The sequence below is a fragment of the Triticum aestivum genome, chromosome 1A, assembly GCF_018294505.1.
Source record: "Triticum aestivum cultivar Chinese Spring chromosome 1A, IWGSC CS RefSeq v2.1, whole genome shotgun sequence".
Taxonomy (NCBI): domain Eukaryota; kingdom Viridiplantae; phylum Streptophyta; class Magnoliopsida; order Poales; family Poaceae; genus Triticum; species Triticum aestivum.
Genome location: NC_057794.1, coordinates 289049194 through 289057503, shown reverse-complemented (window position 1 = coordinate 289057503; position 8310 = coordinate 289049194).

The following is an 8310-nucleotide window of genomic DNA, read 5'->3' as shown; positions in this document are numbered from 1 at the left end:
GGACCGGTTAAGGCTAGTAGGTCGGTTTGACTTTTTTTAAAATAAGTCCTAACGCGGAAAACAAACAAAAGAAATACTAAACAGAATCCAAAAATCCTGAAATAAATTTTCACAGTCCTCTAAGAATATTGCGGACAAATTGAACATTTATTTGGGACTCTAATGCAATTTTGAAAAACACATATTTTTCCTAATTCAAATAAATCGCAATAAAATCCAAATAAAATCTATTATTTGGTTTTAGTATTTTTGCTCCAATATTTCATTTATTTTGGAGAATTCATATTATCTCCTCTCATATATTTTTAATATGAAATATTTTCAAAGAGAAAAATTATTAAAACCAAATGATCCTTGCCTCAATATTTGATAGAAATTCAAATATGAAGACGGCGAAATCCCCAACTCTCTTCGTGGGTCCTTGAGCTGCTTAGAATTTTGAGGATCGCAACACGAAAATGCAATAAAATATGATATGCATGAATGACCTATGTATAACATTCCAAATTAAATATTTGGGATGTTACAAAAGGTATAAAAGTAAATAAATTAATGTTATTGATATTCTACTCACCGAAAGTTCCAGGTCATGGGTATTTGATACTGTATCCGTTGCTAATATTTGCAACACGATGCAGGGACCGTAGAATGTTCGAAAGTTGAGGAGAAATGATGTTGTGATGCGTGTCGGGAATGGTGATGGGATCGCTGCTCAAACCCTCGGTGTCATGTCTTTAAGTTTACCTTCAAGATTGATATTAGAACTAAGTAATTGTTATTTTGTTCGAAGTTATGTAAGAACTGTTGGGAAACATTGCATAGAAAATAAAAAATTTCTACGCACGCAATGATCTATCCATGGAGATGCATAGCAACGAGGGGGAGAGTGTGTCTACATACCCTCGTAGACCGAAAGCGGAAGCGTTTGACAACGCGGTTGATGTAGTCGAACTTCTTCTAGCTCCGACCGATCAAGTACCGAACGTACGACACCTCCGAGTTCTGCACACGTTCAGCTCAGTGACGTCCCTAGCCTTCTTGATCCAGCAAGGTGTCGAGGTAGTAGATGAGTTTCGTCAGCATGACGGCGTGGTGGCGGTGATGGTGAAGTGATTCTCAGAGGGATTCGCCTAAACACCGCGAAAATATGACCAGGGGTGTAAACTGTGGAGGGGTGGCGCTGCACACGGCTAACAGTTGAGGAGAGGCGAGGAGAGGAGAGGCAGCCAGGGGGCGCCCAAGCAGGATCCGAATCCTACTTAGGGTTTCCCCGAGTGCCCCCCTTTCCTTTTTCCCACCGGAAAAGAAAGGGAAGGGGGAAGAGAGAAAGGAAGGGGGGACGAACCCCCTTTTCCTTCTCCTATTTGTCCAGCTACCATAGGGGGGGTGCACCACCCCTTTTGGGCTGGTTTGCTCCCCTCTCATGGCACATATGGCCCGTATATTCCCCCTGGGAGTTCCGATAACCCTCCCGGTACTCCGATAAATACCTGATACATTCCAGAACACTTTCGGTGTCCGAATACTATCGTCCTATATATCAATATTTACCTCTAGACCATTTCGAGACTCCTCCTCATGTCTGTGATCTCATCTGGGACTCCGAACAATATTCGGGCACTAAATCAGATAACTCATATAATACAACATCGTCATCAAACGTTAAGCGTGCAGACCCTACGGGTTCGAGAACTATGTAGACATGACCGAGACACCTCTCCAGTCAATAACCAATAGCGGAACCTGGATGCTGACATTGGTTCCTACATATTATATGAATAGCTTTATCGATCGAATCGTTATGACAACATACGTTATTCCCTTTGTCTGTCGGTATGTTACTTGCCTGAGATTCGATCGTCGGTATCTTCATACCTAGTTTAATCTCGTTACCGGCAAGTCCCTTTACTCGTTCCGTAATACATCACCTCGTGACCAACTCCTTAGTCGTTTCCTTGCAAGCTTATGATGTGTATTACAGAGAGGGCCCAGAGATACCTCTCCGATACTCGGAGTGACAAATCCCAATCTCGATCTATGCCAACTCAACAAACACCTTCAGAGATACCTGTAGAGCATCTTTATGATCACCCAGTTACGTTGTGACGTTTGATAGCACACAAGGTATCCCTTCGGTATCCGGGAGTTGCATAATCTCATAGTCGAAGGAATATGTATCTGACATGAAGAAAGCAATAGCAATAAACTGAACGATTAATATGCTAAGCTAACGGATGGGTCTTTTCCATCACATTATTCTCCTAATGATGTGACCCCGTTATCAAATAACAACACGTGTCCATAGTTAGGAAACCTTAACCATCTTTGATCAACGAGCTTGTCTAGTAGAGGCTCACTAGGGACACAGTATTTGTTTATGTATTCACACATGTATTTAGGTTTTTGATCAATACAATTCTAGCATGAATAATAAAATTTTATCATGAATAAGGAAATATAAAATAACAACTTTATTATTGCCTCTAGGGCATATTTCCTTCAGTCTCCCACTTGCACTAGAGTCAATAATCTAGTTCACATCACCATGTGATTTAACACCCATAGTTCACATCGCCATGTGACCAACACCCAAGGAGTTTACTAGAGTCAATAATCTAGTTCACATCGCCATGTGATTAACACTCAAAGAGTACTAATGTGTGATCATGTTTTGCTTGTGAGAGAAGTTTAGTCAATGGGTCTGTCATATTCAGATCCATATGTATTTTGCAAATTTCTATGTGTACAATGCTCTGCATGGAGCTACTCTAGCTAATTGCTCCCACTTTCAATACGTATCCAGATCGAGACTCAGAGTCATCCAGATCAGTGTCAAAGCTTGTATCGACGTAACTCTTTACGATGAACTCTTCATCACCTCCATAACCGAGAAACAATTCCTTAGTCCTCTTTAGGTACCTAAGGATAATTTTGACTGCTGTCTAGTAATCTACTCCTGGATCACTATTGTACCCCCTTTGTAAACTCATGGCAAGGCATACAACAGGTCAGGTACATAGCATGACATACTTTATAGAGCCTGTGACTGAGGCATAGGGAATGACTTTCATTCTCTCTCTATATTCTGTCGTTGTCGGGTTTTGAGTCTTACTCAACTTCACACCTTGTAACACAGGCAAGAACCCTTCCTTTGACTGATTCATTCTGAACTTCTTCAAAACTTTGTCAGGGTATGTGCTTTGTGAAAGTCCTATTAAGTGTCTTGATCTATCTCTATAGATCTTGATGCCCAATATATAAGCAGCTTCACCGAGGTCTTTATTGAAGAAATTTTATTCAAGTATCCCTTTATGCTATCCAGAAATTCTACATCATTTCCAATCGACAATATGTCATCCACATATAATATTAGAAATGCTACAAAGCTCCCACTCACTTTCTTGTAAATACAGGCTTCTCCAAAAGTCTGTATAAACCATATGCTTTGATCACCTCATCAAAGCGTATATTCCATCTCCGAGATGCTTGCACCAGTCCATAGATGGATCGCTGGAGCTTGCACACTTTGTTAGTGTCGGGAAACGTAGCATGCAATTTCAAAAAAATTCATATGCTCACGCAAGATCTATCTAGGAGATGCATAGCAAGAGAGGGGGAGAGTGTGTCCACGTACCCTCGTAGATCGAAAGCGGAAGCATTTGACAACGCGGTTGATGTAGTCGAACTTCTTCTCGTTCCGATTGATCAAGCACCGACCATACGACACCTTCGAGTTCTGCACACGTTCAACTCGATGACGTCCCACGAACTCTTGATCCAGCAAAGTGTCGAGGAAGAGTTTCGTCAGCACGACGGCGTAGTGACGGTGATGGTGAAGTGATCTGTGCATGGCTTCGCCTAAGCACGACGAAGATATGACCGGAGGTGTAAACTGTGGAGGGGGGCGCCGCACACGGCTAACAATTGTTGGTGTGTGTTCTAGGCGCCTCCTCCCCATGTATATATAGGTGGGAAGGGGTTCGCCCCCCTTTCCTTTTATCGGAGGGGGGAAAAGGGAAGAGAGGGGGAGGAAGAGAAGGGGGGCGGGGCGAACCCCCTCCTCATTCTCCTATTCGGCCTCCTTCCTTAGGGAGCCGCCGCACCACCCCTTGTGGGCTGGTGTGCTCCCCTCCTATGGCCCATAAGGACCATTAATCCCCGGGGGGTTCCGACAACCCCCCGGTACTTCGATATGTACCCGGTATACCCCGAAACACTTCTGGTGTCCGAATATCATCGTCCTATACATGAATCTTTACCTCTCGACCATTTAGACACTCTTCGTCATGTCCGTGATCTCATCCGGGACTCCGAACAACATTCGGTCACCAAATCACATAACTCATATGATACAAAATCATCATGGAACATCAAGCATGTGGACCCTATGGGTTCGAGAACTATGTAGACCGAGACACCTCTCCGGTCAATAACCAATAGCGGAACCTGGACGCTCATATTGGCTCCTACATATTCTACGAAGATCTTTTCTGGTCGTACCGTAGTGACAACATATGTTATTCCCTTTGTCATCGGTATGTTACTTTGCCCCAGATTCGATCGTCGGTATCTTCATACCTAGTTCAATCTCGTTACCAGCAAGTCTCTTTACTTGTTCTGTAATACATCATCCCGCAACTAACTCATTAGTCACATTGCTTGCAAGGCTTCTTATGATGTGTATTACCGAGAGGGCCCAGAGATACCTCTTCGATACTCAGAGTGACAAATCCTATTCTCGATCTATGCCAACCCAACAAACACCTTCGGAGATACCTGTAGAGCATCTTTATAATCACCAAGTTACGTTGTGACATTTGATAGCACACAAGGTATTCCTCCGGTGTCCGGGAGTTGCATAATCTATGTATATGACATGACGAAAGCAATAGCAATAAAACTGAACGATCAATATGCTAAGCCAACGGATGGGTCATGTCCATCACATCATTCTCCTAACGATGTGATCCCGTTATCAAATGAAAACTCATGTCCATGGTTAGGAAACCTTAACCATCTTTGATCAACAAGCTAGTCAAGTAAAGGCTCACTACGGACATAGTGTTTTGTCTATGTATTCACACATGTATCAAGGTTTCCGATCAATACAATTCTAGCATGAATAATAAACATTTATCATGAATAAGGAAATATAAAACAACAACTTTATTATTGCCTTTAGGGCATATTTCCTTCAGTCTCCCACTTGCACTTGAGTCAATAATCTAGATTACATCATAATGATTCTAGCACCCCTGGAGTCTTGGTGTTGATCATGTTTTGCTCATGGAAGAGGCATAGTCAATGGGTTTGCCACATTCAGATCCATATGTATTTTGCCAATCTCTATGTGTCCCTCCTTGAGTTGATCACGGATGGAGTTGAAGGGTCTCTTGATGTGTTTGGTTCTCTTGTGAAATCTGGATTCCTTCGCTAAGGCTATTGCTCCAGTGTTGTCACAAAATATTTTCATTAGACCCGATGCACTAGGTATTACACCTAGATCGGATATGAACTCCTTCACCCAGAATCCTTCATTTCCCGCTTCCGAATCAGTTATGTACTCCGCTTCACACATAGATCCTGCCACGATGCTCTGCATGGAACTGCACCAACTAACAGCTCCACCATTCAATATAAATACGTATCTGGTTTGTTACATAGAGTCATCCGGATCAGTGTCAAAGCTATCATCGACGTAACCATTTACGATGAGCTCTTTGTCACCTCCATAAACGAGAAACATATCCTTAGTCCTTTTTAGGTACTTTAGGATGTTCTTGACCGTTGTCCAGTGATCCTGTAACACCCTCGATGCGACTATAGCTCCCACGTGTCGAGGCACGACTTAGAGACATAATCACATTGAAGGCATATGTCGCAAGTTAGGCAATCTTCACAACATCTCATGTAATATGATAATAAAAGGGGAGATAACATAGTTGGCTTACACTCGCCATGTCAATCAAGTACATAAATAACATTACATCATCCAAACACTCATGGCCCAACTACGGCGCCAAAATAAAAGAGAACCCAACATGCGACATGGTCCCGATCAAACCCCAACTGGGCACCACTACCGATCATCAGGAAAAGACACATAGTAACGTTGAGAATCCTCGTCGAACTCCCACTTGAGCTCATACGCATCACCTGGAGCGGAATCACCTGGACCTGCATCTGGAGTTATAGTATCTGTGAGCCACAGGGACTCAGCAATCTCGCACCCTCGCGATCAAGACTATTTAAGCTTATAGGAAGGGGTAAGGCAAATATATGTGGAGCTGCAGCAAGCGACTAGCATATATGGTGGCTACTTATACGCAAAAGAGAGCGAGAAGAGGAGGCAAAGCGCGAGCGAGAATCTAGAGGAACAACCTGCGCAAACATTACTCCAATACCGTGTCCACTTCCCGGACTCCGCCGAGAAGAGGCCATCACGGCTACACACTGAGTTGATTCATTTTAATTAAAATGAAGGTTCAAGTTATCTACAACTGGACATTAACAAATTCCCATCTGCCCATAACCGCGGGCACGGCTTTCGAAAGTTCAATCCCTGCAGGGGAGTCCCAACTTAGCCCATGACAAGCTCTCATGGTCAACGAAGGAATAGACCTCCTCCCAAGACGTTCCGATCAGACTCGGTATCTCGGTAACTCAAGACACTTCGACAGGTTAAAACAAGACCAGCAACACCGCCCAAATGTGCCGACAAATCCCGATAGGAGCTGCACATATCTCTTTCTTAGGGCACACTCAGATGAGCGCTCCATACAACTAAAACCAAACCTCGAGTTTCCCCGAGGGGGCGCTGCACAGGACTCTAGTTTGGACCAACACTCAGAGGAGCACTGGCCCAGGGGGGTTAAAATAAGATGACCCGCGGGCTCCGGAAACCCGAGGGAAAAAGAGGCTAGGTAGCAAATGGTAAGACCAAGGTTGGGCATTGCTGGAAAAGCTTTAATCAAGGCGAACTATCAAGGGGTTCCCATTATAACCCAACCGCGTAAGGAACGCAAATCCGGGAACATAACACCGATATGACGGAAACTAGGGCAGCAAGAGTGGAACAAAACACTAGGCGAGAGGCCGAGCCTTCCACCCTTTACCAAGTGTATAGATGCATTAAGATAACAAGATAATATAATGGTATCCCAACAAGAAAATAAATGTTCCAACAAGGAACGGCCTCCAATCTTCACCTGCAACTAGCAACGCTATAAGAGGGGCCGAGCAAAGCGGTAACATAGTCAATCAACGGTGGGTGCTAGGACAATGGTGGGTTAGAGGTTTGACATGGCAATTTGGGAGGCTTGCAAGCAAGTGGTAGGCATCGTAGCATTGGCATAGCAAAAGAGCGAGCAAACTAGCATAACAAAGATAGTAGTGATTTCGAGGGTATGATCATCTTGCCTGCACAGTTGTCAGAGTTGACTGGATCCTCAAAAGCAAACTCAACGGACTCCTCGTTAGCGAACTCGTCTCCCGGATCTACCCAAACAAGACAAACAAGCAACAAGGATACAATCAACCACGTGCAAGACCAAGCAATATGATGAAATGATCACATGCTATGCGGGATGCGATGCGGGATGCAAAATGCAAGATATGACAGGAAATGCATGAACCTGGCCTCAACATGGAATTCCAAGGGTGCCACTAGAAAGATGAGATGAAATCGCTTGAAAACGATATAAAGAACGCCGGAATCGGAGTTACGGTTTGAAAATGGCAAGCGTTTCAAAAATGACACCGATCTGCGATTTACAGCAAGTAGGCATCTAAATGCAATGAGATGAACATGCTACAGCCACCAAACATGAAAAAAAAATACATGGCAGGGATGCCCACAAGATGCTTAACAAAAGTCTAGCACTGAGCTACGGCCAAATCATCCATTAACAGGTTCGAACAAGCATGGCAAAAATGCAAATGACAAACAGATCTCAGACTTAGTGAAATTAACACTTGTCTGGAATTTCAGATCATATAGCCCTCTTCGGAGCAACAAAACAACATGCTACAGGACCTGAACATGACAAAGAAAGACATGGCAAGGAGCTACTCAACAAGCTTAACAAAAATCCCTTAGTGACCTTGAGCCAAAAGGGATCACAAAATATACTAACAAGCACACGAACATAGCAGAAACATAATCAGTTACAGACTTGAGAGAAAAACTGGGACATGCTGAAACATAACTCACGAAGGCATGTTTACGAGCTCGATGCACTCACTACAGTGCAAGTCATGGCAAGGAAAGCATACACCCATCAAGAAGGCACAAAATACAAGCCAGACATT